Source organism: Nicotiana tomentosiformis, chromosome 2, assembly GCF_000390325.3.
Source record: "Nicotiana tomentosiformis chromosome 2, ASM39032v3, whole genome shotgun sequence".
NCBI classification, from domain to species: Eukaryota; Viridiplantae; Streptophyta; class Magnoliopsida; order Solanales; family Solanaceae; genus Nicotiana; species Nicotiana tomentosiformis.
Genome location: NC_090813.1, coordinates 146,654,687 through 146,671,056, shown reverse-complemented (window position 1 = coordinate 146,671,056; position 16,370 = coordinate 146,654,687). Strand labels below are relative to the sequence as shown.

Genomic DNA, 16,370 nt, shown 5'->3' with positions numbered 1-16,370 from the left:
GTGTACATGTTGAATTATCTTCTAAATTGCTGTCTTGTACTCAGTCACAGTTTATTTGTATATTACATCTGTCTCTATTGTTCATTTTTTATGCATCATATCATTGTTGTCGGGGCTGGTTATTATGATTTCTAAGAGCCCGAGAGACTGGAAAGGATGCTGACTGAGTGAGGCCGAGGGCCTAATTGTGAGGTATTATACTATACCACATGAGTTGTTCGTGCAACACGTGAGTTGTCCGTGCGGATCCAGATATTATACTATAGCACGTGAGTTGTCCGTGCAACACGTGAGTTGTCCGTGCGGATCAAGATATTATATTATAGCATGTGTGTTGTCCGTGCAGCACGTGAGTTATCCGTGTGGATTATAGAGCTTGGGCTGAAGGAGCCCCTCCGGAGTCTGCACACACCCCTAGTGAGCGCAGGTACCTATTGAGTGCGAGTGCCGAGTGCTGGGTGCTGAGTGTTGAGTGAATGGGAAGGTTGAGTGACTGTGGCCTTGAGAGTATGCATTTGATTTCATTATTGTTGCATTAACTATCATGTATCATTGTTTGAAACTTCTGAAAGATATTACACCTTGTTTCACTTGAACTGGTCATGGAATAACTGTTGACCTAATTTATCGAACTTGAGAGCATGCCTACTTTCTTATGTTGAAGTTACTGTAATTGAAATATAACTGTGAAGCTCGTCACTACTTTCAGTTCTTTATTTAGTATTGTTACTTGGTTAGTTGGTTGTACTCATACTACACCTTGCACTTCGTGTGCAGATCCAGGTGTTCCCGAACACAGTGGATGTTGATTTCCGCGCACAGTTGATCTTCTGGAGATTTCAAGGTAGCTGCCGCATTTTGCAGACCTTGTTTCTCTTTCCCTATCTTTCCACTTATTGTATTTGGTTTCAGATTTTCATAGATAGTATTTTTTGGACTTGTGATGTATAGATGCTCATGTACTCAGTAACACCCCGATGTTGGGAATTTCCGCATTGTATTTTGGATTTCTATCCAGTTTATGGGAAGTTGTTATCATTTAAACTATTTTAAATATGTTTTCTGTTAAGTATTGGAGTTATTTCATAAATATCGGCTTGCCTAGTACCACGATAGGCGCCATCATGGCAGGTTATGATTTTGGGTCGTGACAGGGCGTGCACCGTGTAAATTATTACTCGGTTATTCCTGTGGTACTGTGTAGTTACCTAATCTTATTTGTATCCATGAAATCTCTACGTGCTAGAGTTATTAAGCTATGATCCATGTTAGAAACCTTGTTTAGGCTATATTCTTATCATGTTAGGACCCAGTGAGGTCATATCTGCTGTTGAGTTATTTGCTTAAATTAGAGTTACATACTCAGTCATACTAATTTATTAGCATATCATATCTTAGTCTCCGTTGCTATTTATTGATACATCATATAATCATTTTGGGCTGATTTTCATGACGTTATGAGCCCGAGAGACTGGATACACTAATGACTGAGGGAGGCCGAGGGCCTGATTGTGAGGATGTTTATGGGATCGGGCAGCACGCCACAACAGGCTTTATTGATTCATGCCATGATTTGCTTATTATAGCTCTTGGGATGGATTTGCCCCTCCGGAGTCTGCACACCCACAATGAGCGCAGGTACCTACTGAGTGCGAGTGTCGAGTACGAGTGTCGAGTGACTAGGAAGATTGAGTGACTGTAAGGATTGAAGACTGTGAGGACTGGGTGACTGTGAGGACTGGGTGATTGGGAGGACTGAGCAAGTTGATACTCCGAGAGTATGCATATGGTTTTATCACTTCGTTGCATTATAGTTGGCATGCATAATTGGCATGTAGGCATTGAGATGCGCTTCCTCGTGATGTACGGTATAGTAACACTAATGACATTCACATGCACATTGACATGTAGGAATAGAGATGTACTTTCCTCATGTCATCTAATATTGAGACTTCTTATCTGTTGTTGAAAGGTTTTGGGAAAAATCACAGATTTATGACTTACTCATATTTTTTCGAGATACGGGGAAAGATTTAGGATTTATTGTTATACTTAAAAAGCATGACTATTTTTCGCAACTGTGAACTAGCTGAGCATTATATCCTTGAGTTTTTTTTTATTCTACTTTATTATATTTTTATGAGTTGTTGTTGGCTATTGGTGTTGGACTCTGATCTTTGTCCCAGCTCATTACTACTTTCAACCTAAGGTTAGGTTTGTTACTTATTGAGTACCTGGGGCCGGTTGTACTCATACTACACTTCTGCACCTTGTGTGTAAATTTTGGATGCTAATGTTGCTTTGTATGGCAGGACATGGAATTGAAGATGTACCTGCATTCCGGTCATAGCTGCCTCTTGTTATTGGTAGTTTAAAATTTTAATCTGTTCATGTATATTTCAAACAGATGATGTATTTTATTTTATACCAGCTTGTAAATTCAAAATCTTAGAAACTCATGATTTGTACTATCAGTCCTTGGGAAATATATAAAGGTTCAGTTATTTTATCATTTAATTATCTCAATAAATCGCATTAAATTGGATAGTTGTTAATTGACTTACCTAGTGGGTTGGGTTAGGTTCCATCACGACTAGTTGGATTTTGGGTCGTGACAAGTTAGTAACAGAACTCTAGGTTCATAGGTTCTACGAGTCATGAGCAAGTGTCTAGTAGAGTCTTGCGGATCGGTATGATGATGTCCATACCTAGCTTGATTTGACCACAAAACGGAGTTTTGATCATTTCGTTAGGTCTGGATGGTGATTTTGGACTCAGGCATATGCTCAGATTTGCATTTTGGATATTTCTAGAAGGTTTCGGCGCTAATTGGCGAAAGTTGGAAAAATTAAAGGTTTGAAAAGTTCATAAGTTTGACCGGGAGTTGACTTTGATGAAATCGGGTTCGGATTGTGGTTCCGGGAATTAAAATAGCTTCACTATGTCATTTGAGACTTGTGTACAAAATTTGAGATCATTCCGGATAGATTTGATTTTCGGTACGAGATTTGGAATTTGAAAATTTAAAGTTCATTAAGTTTGAATTGAGGTGTGATTCGTCGTTTCGATATTTTTATGTGTGATTTGAGGCCTCGAGTGGGTTCGTGTTATGTTATGGGACTTGTTGGTATATTTAGACTGAGACCTGATGGGCTCGGGTGAGTTTCGGATGGGCTTTTAATGTTTTTTGTGTTTTGCCAGTTGTTTTGAGCATAAGCATATAATGATCCAAAGGTCCACTTTTAGTTATAGAGATCGGAATTCGATTTCGAAACTTTCGAAAGTTTGATAATGATTTATAGGAATGATCTAGAATGTTTGGTCTAATTTTATTAAGTCGCGATTGGGTTTCTACTGCGAAGCATGAGTTAATTGTTTAACGAGTGAAGTTGGTATCGCATTGAGCAAATGAGCTCCGAATTGAGTTTTGACTGAACGATTAGGTTCGTATTGTTATTTGTGACTCATAGGAGCAAGAATCGTCGAATTCCATGTTCGTATGACGGATTTAGAGTATTTTTTTAGTGAAAAATAAATTATTGGTGCAAGCAAGCTCAGGTGCACACCTTTAGCGACCAGATTTGGACTTTTTGCGACCACATTAGTATTTTTATTAGGCAGTTTTTTTATAAGTTCATTTCAACACTTTTGGAGCTAGGGAACTCAGATTTGGGCAATGTTTAAACTTTCCATCTTTCTTTCCTTATCGTGCAGTGTTGATTCAGCTTGAAGCGTAACTCTTTGAATTCCTTCCAGTCACTCGTATACGTATCTGAGCGCTCGATACCAGTTGTTCATATACGGCTTGTGATTCCATGGATGATATGTGAGATGTGATTTCTGTGTGCTGATGATGGGCCAGTTGGAAGACTTGAGGCCGGGTTTTGGCAGTAGCTTGACCACGGGGATTTTGGTTGTGTGAGCATGTGCTTTTGGACTTATAAGTCCGGTAGTGTCCCTATGAGTGGAATTTGTGGCTCGATGAGTGGTCAGATGGCTATATAATGAGTATGATGTGACTACGAGATGTGTTCAGATGGTTTGAACGTGACGAAAAGAGTTTGCTTGACGTGTAGAAAGGACTATTAGGTGCTTGATTTCTGTCTTGATGTGACGTATAGTCTCGAGTTATGAGTGTATTAGAGGATCTTTCACGTTGTTATTTGTGAAGCGAAGTAGATTCTCAAGGCTTGTTGATGAGTTCATACTTATGAAAATTAGGTGATTACGTAGTAGTTGTGGCTGTGAAAGGGTATACAGAGATGTCAGTTTGAGGCTAAGCAGGTGGGTTATCACCTGCGGGGTAATCTACAGATGTGTGATCCATATGATGTTATGTGGAGGCTTTCTTTTCTACCAGTGGGTTATATTTGTGGGATTTATGTTTGGATCGGTTGTTATAGGGAACGTCACGAGGATGAATGCGAGATTTGCAAATGATTTGAGGTATTATATGGTTTGTGTTACATGCGCTTATGAAGGATTGAGTTGAATTTCGGTGCAGGATTATGGCAGTAATAGAGTATGGGCATTGTAAGTTATCAAGTGTTTTGATCCTTGGCTCTAAGCCAAGTGGGGGAATCTGTTAACGATGAGTGGATTGCATGGTTATGTGTTGTACTGGTTTCGGTTTGAGGCATACTTGTGAATCGGTTATGACTTGCAGAGGTTGGTTTGGAGGATGACTTAAGCAAGGAAATTTCTGGATGCAGGGTGTATTACACTTTATGGTTATATGGGAATCATGGAATGATTGAGTTGTTATTCATGAAGGATGTAGTGCGCACGGAGTGGGAATTTGAGTGTTGTCACACTAATGGGGCACAGGTCGTTTGGCCCGTTTGGGCGGTGCAATTCAGATTTGAGCAGAGTGGGTGACTCTCGAGAAGGTTCTAATGGATTCAAGATTTATATGTAGCAATTGAGAACTTTGCCGAATTTGTATATGGCTAGGATCTGAGATTTATATTGGATGGTGTCGAGACTCGCGGTATTTCTATATCATTATGGATTCTACATTTCAGTAACAGGGAGGTAAAGGAAACAATTTTAGGTTCACATAAGGTCTCTTCAGAGCGGGTGTCTCGATTATGGTACTTTGGTTTTCTAAAACGGGATATAGTGGCTTATAGGCCTTAGGGCGGTGTGTTTTTTATGCTAGGATTTCTTATGGTGAGCTTTGGGGTAAGAATCGTGGTGTTCTCTCAAGGAGAAGTATCAACTTGAGGGTAATTTGGAACGAACTCGGAGAAATGGAACAACTTGGTTGTAGGTTAGATCAGCACGACAATGGATATGATCGGTTCTTTGGGTACTTATGATGTGGTGAGTTTCTACGGGTGTTTTGTGGCAATACTCTTGGGCTTGACGACCCGCGTGGCTTGGTTGAGTTAGAGAGATTCAATTCTAATGGCTTAGTTATGTGCAAATGGGTTTCAAAGAGTGCTTGATGATTTTTACCACAGTTTGAGATGGATATTTCCTATCGGCATGAGGAGCATGTTACGTATTGTGATTTTTTTCTCTTGGATGGGATCAAATGGAAGATTTATGAATGATAGGGTATGTGTTCTGTTTGTGACTTAGAGTGATTATGAAATTCTCGTACTTTTCATAGGATGGTATGGTGGATGGGGTGTGTTGTGTGGGGTTAATAATTGCATGTGCAAGGTCACGATTCAGTTTTGAAGGGAAGGTCATGAATGTTTTTTGACAAAATTGACGATTTCAAATGCCTAGATGAATATTTTTACTACTTGGTATTAGATGAGAAGGGTGCGCATTTCAAAAGGTGCACTGTGTTTTGACTTACGGATGCTTTATTGGTATTGCGGTACTCAACTGGTTGATCAACTGGTGATATTCAGGTTTTTCTATATGGAACAGAAGAATTATAGAAGTATTCCTCATGGGATGATCGTGTATGAGAGATGTGTTAGATATTCGGGCGGTGAAGTTGTGATCCGATATGGTGATTCGTGTGTTCTATGGATTTGGAGACTGAAAGTTCTCAAAAGCAGGTTGTTTCGTGGTTGTGGATTGTGTGAGATGTGGCCAAAGCTAGCCAGGTGATAGTATGTATTATGGTTAGGTCATTGTGGACTTTGGGAGGGTTAATTATCTATTTGTGGATAACCAGGGTTGATTTGGGGCTCATTGGTAGGCCTAATGAGGATGTGTATTCTACACCGGGTCAGATTGGTTGACTCCGTACTGCTATTGTTGAGGGTTGTGCCATTCGGTTAGAATTGATCTCATTTGTATCTGGCTTGTTCTATGTGTTACTCCTCTATACTACGAGGGGTGGTGATTTGTTGGTTATATGCACCCCCGATACGGTTCTGTTTGGGCCTTGTAGCGAAATTTGAGTGAGTTGGTTATTTGGGTGTTGAATGGTTGATTGCACCTTGGTTATGTTCTCTCCGTGCTGTGGTATATTGTGGTATTTTCTTCTCCATGGTTATTGTCATACGCTTCGTGTATTTGATGTTGAATTGCATGTAGTTGTTGATTTTGAGCATGGTGGCTTGAGGTGTTGCATCTGGACCGGTGTTTGCATAGGGTCGCGCATTGCAGCGAAGTTATGTTGGGATATGATCCTTTGTATTAGATTCGTGTGTTTTGGTTCTACTATGTACGATGGGCTCATAGCATTGCGGTTGTGGTGGTACTTGTTGAACTTGCGGGACGGTTCTCTCGTTTGAGTCATTTTCCATGTTTGAGTACATTTGAATTGTTGCTTATTGGTGCACGGATTGCACAATGACTTCAGGTTGTATTGGTGTGGCATGTCAATGGAATAGTTGTGCTTGATAAGGTAAGGTCATTGGACCTAGAATGGATACTATCGGATTTGATTACGGTATGTTTGGAAGAATAATATCTGATGTCACGACCCAAACCGATGGGCCGCGATGGGCACCCTGTACCTTATACAACCGAGTACCAACATAACGTATCTTTTCGTATCATACTATCATAGATAACTGAATCGGAGAGGCTGTCGTGAGATAAGTAGAATACAATATGTAATACAAACTTATCCATAAGACATACGAGCTTATAAGACCAAAATAACCATTCGTACACTGAACATAGGCCGACAAGGCCATACATTCTTTTACGTACATGACATTTGTCTACAAGCCTCTAAGGATACATAATTATCATAAAGGTCGGGACAGAGCCCCACCATACCAAACAATACACGTCTATATCATACTTACCAAACAAGCAACTCCGGAGCAAATGGAGCACACCAACATCTTCCACTGAGATGATAGCCTACTTGGAGGACTCTCGGCCTGTCTATCAGGACCTACGGGCATGAAACACAGCGTCCCCTGACAAAAGGGACGTTAGTACAAATAATGTACCGAGTATGTACGAAATGAAAATCAGTAAATAATAGTCATGAGAGAAATATGGAGTAAGAGACTAAATATGTAATTCTGAACAACTCTGTGAATCATTAAAATTTACAATGTCATGCATATGCATATAAATGTCATACCATGCATAGGTATATGCGTTCATATCATCATCAAGCCTCTGAGGGCATCCCATCATATCATTTTTGCCACTGTGGACAAATCATCAACGTATACCAGTTGATCAGGTGGTGGTGCATATATAATGCCGTAATATTTTTTCATATTCCATATACATATAATATACATATATACGCGTATATAACACTATCTGGTCATGGGTCAATGTACATGTATAAATGCATGAAATGCATAAGAAGTGCGTTAATAAGATTTCTCGGAATGTCATTAAAAAAATATGCTTGTCGGATGAACTTTATCAAATACGTATTTTTCTGAGACCCATGAACAGAAGATATAATAATAATTCACATAGGGAATCAAGAATATAGACCCCCCTAGTATTTCTATGAATAGAGTTATTTATGAAAGTTGTGCATTTTCTCGTTTCGTTCGTGTCGTATAGATCATGCCAAAAATAAAGAAGGGATAGCAACATACCTGAACTGATTCTCTTGAAAATCCCTTTAACACCCGTTGATTGCGATAACACGTAACGGCGGATCGAAGTACGGGAAAATCCGTATGATATTCTTGAGAAAGATTGCACCGTACTCCCTTATAATTGCAAAATCTCACGTTTTGTTATATGCCCGTCACGTTCCTAAGAATGGATATGTGAGTCTCACATTCTTAAGACTTACAATGTCTTTCCTTTGTTAAATGTATATGTGATCTCATGTTCTTAAGAATGCCAAATCTCTCATCTCTAATTTAAAAGGGTCTTATATTTGGATTTGTGTGGGGCCCACTTCATGTGGTGGCTTAACCACATAATCCTTTAGTTTGCCACCTTTTCTAATGACTTAAGAGTCATAGATGTTAAGGTTGTTTGTTGCCACGTGGGTGGTTATCCATTCTCAACAATAAACCACCAATTATCTTAATTAAGTGTTAATCTCTCACTAAAATTAATAATTACCTGATTATCTACATAATTAAGAATTATCTCAATTTACTTAAAATACTATTCAGTTCTAATACACTTTATACACCTTACTATCATGGCCATGTGGTACCTTGTATGGTACTAGTGCATAAATATCGGGTATTTTAGCCCGGGTCGTATTTTATCCAAAATGTCAAACTTCGACGAAATTCATTTTCTTCGATTTGTTTACCCTCTCAGCTTCACGAATTTACTCATCACTTGTTTGAAATAGCATAATGCTTATAATTTTAAAATAATCTTATACCCGAACTTACGCCGATTAAATTACGACAAAACTTTAACGTACGAAAATGCGGGATGTAACATCTCATTTTTGAGCTTTCATCAATTTATTTATGGCGTACTTTCACATACGAAAATATGGGGTGTAACATCATTCCCCCCTTTAGAACATTCGTCCTCAAATATTGACTGATGCACTTATCATTCCTATAACCCATATCTCTTGCAAATACTTTAGTACTCCTCTTGCCATCTAGGCAACTGTTCTGTGAATGAATCCCAAAGGCCAGGGAATTCCCCCCATTTAGGCCTCTTTCTCACACCACGACTCATGGTCGGAATTCTTCCAATCTTGTAACTGTTGCTACATTTTATCATGTAGCATGTACGACTCTGATTTTGTAAGTGCGCATATGCGATTCTTCTCTCCTTTTTCCTCCAGCTTTTAGCCAATATCTAGGCCTTACTTTGTAAACATATACAGATCTTGACAAGATGTCCCTCTGGGCATCTATAGGTATACTGAAGTTCTTTGCTCGGTACTTTGTAGAACTTATGAATATTGCTACGCCTTGTTTCATATAGCTGGTTATCTATCCGCATAATTTTACTGCATCTAGGTAGGTCATACTATACCATAACTCTTACTTCGATTTATCGTTGCTGAGGTCTGATACCAAATTCCATCTTACTCTTGTTGCTTATCCCATATGTATAAATTTAAGTCCTTTAATGCTTCCTCATTACTGTTCATCTTAAGAATGACGACCTAATCTCATCTTATACTTTGTGACTTTTGTCCATTCATTATTGATTCGCCTTAATATTGATCTACAATATACCACTGATAACTTGAAACTTCTTACGTAGTACCTTGCCACTAGGGCTTACGTTGCATCGAGGAATATTTGAAGTGACTTTCCTTATCCACCTGGGGGCGATACGATACTATACCTCCATAATCGTATTTCATAACATCCCAATGTGATTCTCTTTATGTGGGTATTTTAATCCTATACAATTCATCAAATCATTACTCAATCGAAGGCCCAAACGTCATCCTTTATTTATCGCAATTATACCCTCATTCTACTACCAGGGGAGCATTCTACCTCTCCTAAATGCTATTAGTCTTAGACTTCTTTGAGTTTGTTTAGACTATACTGCGCTTTCTTAACTTAGAGAAACCATTAGCTCTCTTGTTTTCATGGGCTTAATCCTGAGGACTTATCCATTTCTCATCACCTTCTCACTCGCCCTTTCTTATCCTTATTCTTGTCATAAAACCATGTCGCTTTACTATAGTTTAGCTTGCGACCTATGCGTATCCATTTATATTGCTCGCAACCTTCCTTCAACTTGCTTGCACGATAGATTTCCTTATGTTATTCTGGAACATCAATCGAGACATCACATCGTCTCTAACTCTTCTTTACTCTCTTAATTAGGCTTCTTGATACCTAGAAACCATAGGCTGGAAGACATGCCACTGACGATGCTGCTATCATTCCTGGATATTGAACCCCCACACTTCTAACCTTCTATCCGAAGTAAGGACTTTTCACAACCTTCTGCATTTGAGTATCTCGTACGATGTCTACCTTTACCTTACTTATCTTAAAGTCTCACATCATATCTTCTATCTCTTTCATAACCTCTCTTCCACATAGGTATGATTCATATCCACGACTTGAAGCTCTATTATAATACTTGCATCTCTGGTGCATACACAATCCGGTGGGAGCTTCATGCTGACTTTTTATGAGATGGGTACTTTTCTAACTGGCTTTATCGTAGAGCTGTTATAGAATATGGCTACTATACTATCTCTCTCGTACCTCTGATATCTAAGAGTAATCCTGCAATATTCTCAATCACGAGGTCTATAATTGTTTTGGGTCCAATAATCAGATTCCTGATTTACTTCGTTGATGTAACTCTTTAGTTTCCTCCTCCTTCTGATCAGCCTTTACGCTTAAGCTATCTTCCGATCTGCAGCTCATCGTATTACTTTAGCCTTTCATGGATGCTATGGAATATCCAGGATACAATCTTCTAACAATTCAATCCTTAGTCTATGACCTGGACTCAATTCTTTCTTTTAACTTATACTGGAGTCTTCTACGGCTGTATGATTGTCAACATATATGGTGTATGGATAATACTCCAAACTCTTAAGTGCGTTCATAACATAACTAACTCTGGATCATTGATCGAATAATTCTTTTTGTTCCTTCTCAGCTTTCTTTAAACGTAAGATATTAATTTCCCTGGTCTTTCTGCCCCCTTGTTACGTGCATACTTAGCTTATCTTAGTTCCCACGCATGCTGGAATTTTCGTGCAACTTATATGGTACCTTTAACTACCCCGACTCCTTATTTGAATATTTCTTAAGTATTGCAATGTCATAACTGCGAGGCTGAATTTACTATATTGGGTTCTACTATATTTATCTTGCACGATCTGCTGATTTGTCTGCAACCTCTTGTCTAGACATAACTAGGCTCTTCCTGAATCAACTACTAACTACTCGTTGGCCCATTCTCATATCAATATTCTGCGTAATCTTTCTTGGGTTATTTTCTTTGTCTTAACTTACCTCTTGCACTGGCCCCTTATTTATCTATAACATCCCGGGTCGGAACCTTTACTTCCTCTCCTTGACATCGTGTTTGCATAATGTTCTAAAATCATAGCATATCTGTATGCTTTGCATAAGTGTAATCTCATCCCTTTCTCATTTTTATCGCATTCTTCCTTTACAATTCCATAGTTACTAGAACCACTTAATTCTGACTTAATGCCACATCACTCCATAATCCCCCCCTTTAGTAGAGTACTAAGATTTAGTGTTACGACGAGCTACCTATAAATGTTTTATCTCTTCATCTTTGGCGTCTTTTCACATCATCGATGACCCTTAATCGCCTTGCGGTAATCCTTCTGTACGAGGGTTAACAAAATTCCTTACTCACGAGGAAGACACCTAGTGTAACTGGCACACACATTCCCTTAAGCTTGACTTTGCTTACATTGCTTGCGTTAGGGAAGCATCTTCCTGAATGACCTTTAAAGATTACTGTCATCCATTCTATTATCGTCGGAACATAATCTCTGAAATTCTCATGATGCAGACTATTATCAAATCACTCAGTTCCTAATTCATGTTTAGTTTATCTTGTTCACCAGTCAATACTGATTTTTGTTACTCTGGGGTCTAACTTTTCCTTCTGGTAGTCGCGTTAGAGTCACGAACTTATTTTTCGAAATGAGGATATGACTTTATGGCCTATACTCTTTTGTTGTCTCAAGGCCTGTCACCTCTCGTCTTTTTCTTTACTTGACTATAGACTCTGTAATACTGTCATCTTTTTGATCTACCGCTGATATCCATGTATCACATCTTACTCATAATGCTTCATTAACTCATATGGGGAATCAAGAATATAGACACCCCTAGTATTTCTATGAATAGAGTCATTTATGAAAGTTGTGCATTTGCTCATTTCGTTCGTGTCATATAGATCATGCCAAAAAGAAAGAAGGGTTAGCCTTAACATACCTGAACCGGTTCTCTTGACAATCCCTTTAACACCCATTGATTGCGATAACACGTAATAGCGTATCGAAGTAGGGGAAAATCCGTATGATGTTCTTGAGAAAGATTGCATCGTACTCCCTTATAATTGTAAAATCTCACGATTTGATATATGACCCTCACGTTCCTAAGAATGGATATGTGACTCTCGTATTCTTAAGACTTACAATGGCTTTCCTTTTTTAAATGTATATGTGATCTCACGTTCTTAAGAGTGCAAAATCTCTCATCTCTAATTTAGAAGGGTCTTATATTTGGATTTGTGTGGGCCCCACTTTATGTGGTGGCTTAACCACATAATCCTTTAGTTTGCCACATTTTCTAATGACTTAAGAGTCATAGATGTTAAGGTTGTTTGCTGCCACGTGGGTGGTTATCCATTCACAACAATAAACCACCAATTATCTTAATTAAGTGTTAATCTCCCACTAAAATAAATAATTATCCGATTATCCACATAATTAAGAATTATCTTAATTTACTTAAAATACTATTCACTTTTCATACACTTTATACACCTTACTATCATGGCCATGTGGTACCTTGTATGCTACTAGTCCATAAATACCGGGTATTTTAGCTCGGGCCGTATTTTATCCAAAATGTCAAATTTTGACGAAATTCATTTTTTTCGATTTGCTTACCCTCTCACCTTCATGAATTTACTCGTCACTTGTTTGAAATAGCATAATGTTTATAATTTCAAATTAATCTTATACCCGAACTTATATCGATTAACTTATGACAAAACTTTAACGTACGAAAATATGGGATGTAATATCTCATTTTCGAGCTTTCATCAATTTATTTATGGCGTACTTTCACGTACGAAAATATGGGGTGTAACATCTGAAATAAGCTTAGGACTTGGCTTTGGTTCCTTTCGGACGAGAGAGAGCTCCATGACTTGTTGATCTGATGAGTGGTTAAGAGTTTCTACGTGTTTCTTTTATCATTGGCAGTGTACAAAGGTTCAGAAGAAGATTTTAGTTGATATGAGGTTTGTTACCGGTGTCGGGTTGGTTATCGAGCAGCTATTGCGGTCGAAAGTTATTGCTATGAGTATTTGAGTTATGTGGTATATCATGTGATTGTGTCTTGGGTTATGGTTATGCCTTGATGCAGCTTGTTCAGACTTATACAGTGTGTAGATGCGAGATTCAGGTCTTATAGGAAGCTCCAGATGTTGGAAGTTGGATTCTAAGATTTATGGGCTAAGGTTGAATTAAGAGTCTTCAGTTAGGTTGTGTCATTAGGCTTATATGGATAAGGGTGACCTGGCATCACCCCCGAGTATGTGCATGGTAAGGTTATACGACAGTTTGACGGCTTAGGAACAACTCTTGGCACGTTCGAGGACGAACGTATGTTTAAGTGGGGGAGAATGTAACGACCCAATCGATGGTTTTGAGCATTTACACTTCGCTCGGTGGTTTGAGGGTATGAGTAGCTCCGTGTGATGTATTATGATTTGTGTAAATTGTCGATCTTAATTTTTTAGGTGATTCGGATGTGATTTGGGAGAATGAATTTCATATTTGAAGCTTTAAGTTGGAAGAGTTGACCAAGTTTGAGTTTTGTGTATTTGACCACGGAACGGAGTTTTGATGGTTTCGTTATGTCCGAATGGTGATTTTGGACTCGGGCGTTTGCCCGGATTTGAAGGTTTCGAAAGTTTATAAGTTTGACCGGGAGTTGACTTTAATGAAATCAGGTTTGGATTGTGGTTCCGGGAATTGAAATAGCTTCATTATGTCATTTGAGACTTGTGTGCAAATTTTGGGTTCATTTCGTTGATTTGCTTTTCGGCACGAGATTTGAAAGTTGAAAATTTAAAGTTCATTAAGTTTTAATTGAGGTGCGATTCGTTATTTCGATATTGTTATGCGTGATTTGAGACCTCGAGTAGGCCCGTGTTATGTTATGGGACTTGTTGGTATATTTGGATGGGGTCCCGAGGGGCTCGGATGGGTTTTTAACGTGTTTGGTGTTTTCGCATTTGTTTTGAGAATAAACATATAATGATCCAAAAGTCCATTTTTAGTTCTAGAGATCGGAATTCGATTTCGAGACTTTCGGGAGTTTGATAATAATTTATAGGAATGATCTGGAATATTTGGTCTAATTTTATTAAGTCGTGATTGGCTTTTTATAGCGAAGCATGAGTTAATTATTTAACGAGCAAAATTTGTATCGCATTGAGCAAATGAGCTCCAAATTGAGTTTCAACTAATTGATTAGGTTCGTATTATTATTTGTGACTCATAGGAGCAAGAATCGTCGAATTCCGAGTTCGTATGAGAGAGTTAGAGTCTTTTTAGTAAAAAACAAATTGTTGGTGCAAGTAAGTTCTGGTGCGCACCTTTAGCGACCAGATTTGAACTTTTAGCGACCACATTAGTGTTTTTATTGGGTAGTTTTTTTTTATAAGCTCATTTCAATATTTTTGGAGCTAGGGAACACGGATTTGGCGATTGTTTAGAGGATTTTTACCACATGGATTGGGATAAGTATTTTTGACTCGATTTTGATTATATTCCAAGATTCCATCTTCATTTTTGGTCTTTAATTTGATGAATCTAAAGGAGAAATTGGGGGGTTTTGTCTAAAATTTCATAGAGTGAATTTTTGAGTTTTGAACATCGATTCAGAGTCAAATTTGAGTGAAACTAGTATGGTTGGACTCGTAATTGAATGGGTTGTCGGATTTTGTGAATTTTATCGGGTTTTGAGGTGCGGGTTCGGATTGGCAGAATGGCCTAAATGACACCTATACTTGTTACACTTTGTCATGCCGGTCCCCAAACTCAATAATTTGCCAAGTGAATACTTACTCTCCTTCAAACCGTATATAATAAATGCTTATGACAGGAGGGTGTCAGTGCTGTAACACAATCTCCTCCACGTTGGCTGCCACATCAAAAAATAACAATGTGTAGATTCCATGTCACATGATAGATTAAAAATAATTAAAATCAAAAATAAAAATAAAATTCAAACATTAATCCCCTAATCCTCTCCCTCAAATGGTGCGACTGCTGTGAACAGTGACACAGCAACGGCGGAATGGCTACTGTGTCATCGTCCGGTGGTGAAAAGCCACCGGACCATTCCCAAAAGATGCGTCTCACCATTGCGCATAAACCCCACCTAGGCGCCCCTCTCATTTCTTCCCAAGCTGCTACAGATTTCAACAATGGTGGATCGAGTACTACAGCGAAAAATCGCCTGGGCAAAACCGATATTTATCAAATCGATTCTGGTTCAAATCAAGTGATTCCAAGTAGTGGAGATTGTTCTCCACTTCAAATACCATCGACCCACCAAGTTTCAGACAATTTCAATGCCGGAATAGTCTCGTCCAACCAACTGAATATGGCCAGTGAACACCAGTTGGTCGATCATGGAGCTACATGTGTCCAAATTGAATAAGACCAATGCCAATTGACTCCAACCGACCAAGTGATTGATGCCAAATGATCAAACAACAACTACAATGAACAAATCGTCACAACAATTCAAAAATCAAAATCTGCAGAGTTGCAGACACTAGGTGTTCGACAAAATGCTAAAGTAAGTTTTAACAAGTCTTGCCTTGTTTTTTTTTTTTTTTGTGCAAATTATACTACTAAGCTTGCCTAGTAGTTATTTTATTAATAATTAAACAAAAAAATCACAAAGGAAGAGTACATATAAGGGGGCAAAGACCTTACCTTACAATTCCTATTGAGGCATAAAAAGCCTCATCTTCTAGCAGGCATCTAAAAAATAGGAACTAGAAAGAACTAAATACTCTATGATCGTCATAGAGTATATAACACACTCTATGACGATATTACATGTGATTATGCTTTGAAAATGATAGCATAAAACAATGTAGAAATTAGAGTCTTGCCCCTCATTTATCACACTTGTGAGTTCTTTAATTTGAAGTTCCTTAAATTCCTCTTCAACTATCTTCAATAAATCTTCAAAATTCTTCATTTCTTCTCTGATCGATTGGACCTTGTAGATGTGGAAGGGGCAACCCCTTTTTGCTTTGCAGCT

At 38.4% G+C, this 16,370-nt stretch overlaps 1 long non-coding RNA gene across 1 annotated transcript; it reads right to left on the bottom strand.

Annotated features, from left to right (window-relative positions):
- Positions 1-7,060: 7,060 nt before the first annotated feature.
- On the bottom strand, positions 7,061-8,232 carry LOC138905506 (uncharacterized). The gene is made up of 2 exons (XR_011413556.1): positions 7,992-8,232; positions 7,061-7,343 (listed from the first exon to the last, which is right to left on the bottom strand). It is a non-coding gene; the product is annotated as an uncharacterized lncRNA (long non-coding RNA).
- Between the last annotated feature and the right edge of the window lie 8,138 nt (positions 8,233-16,370).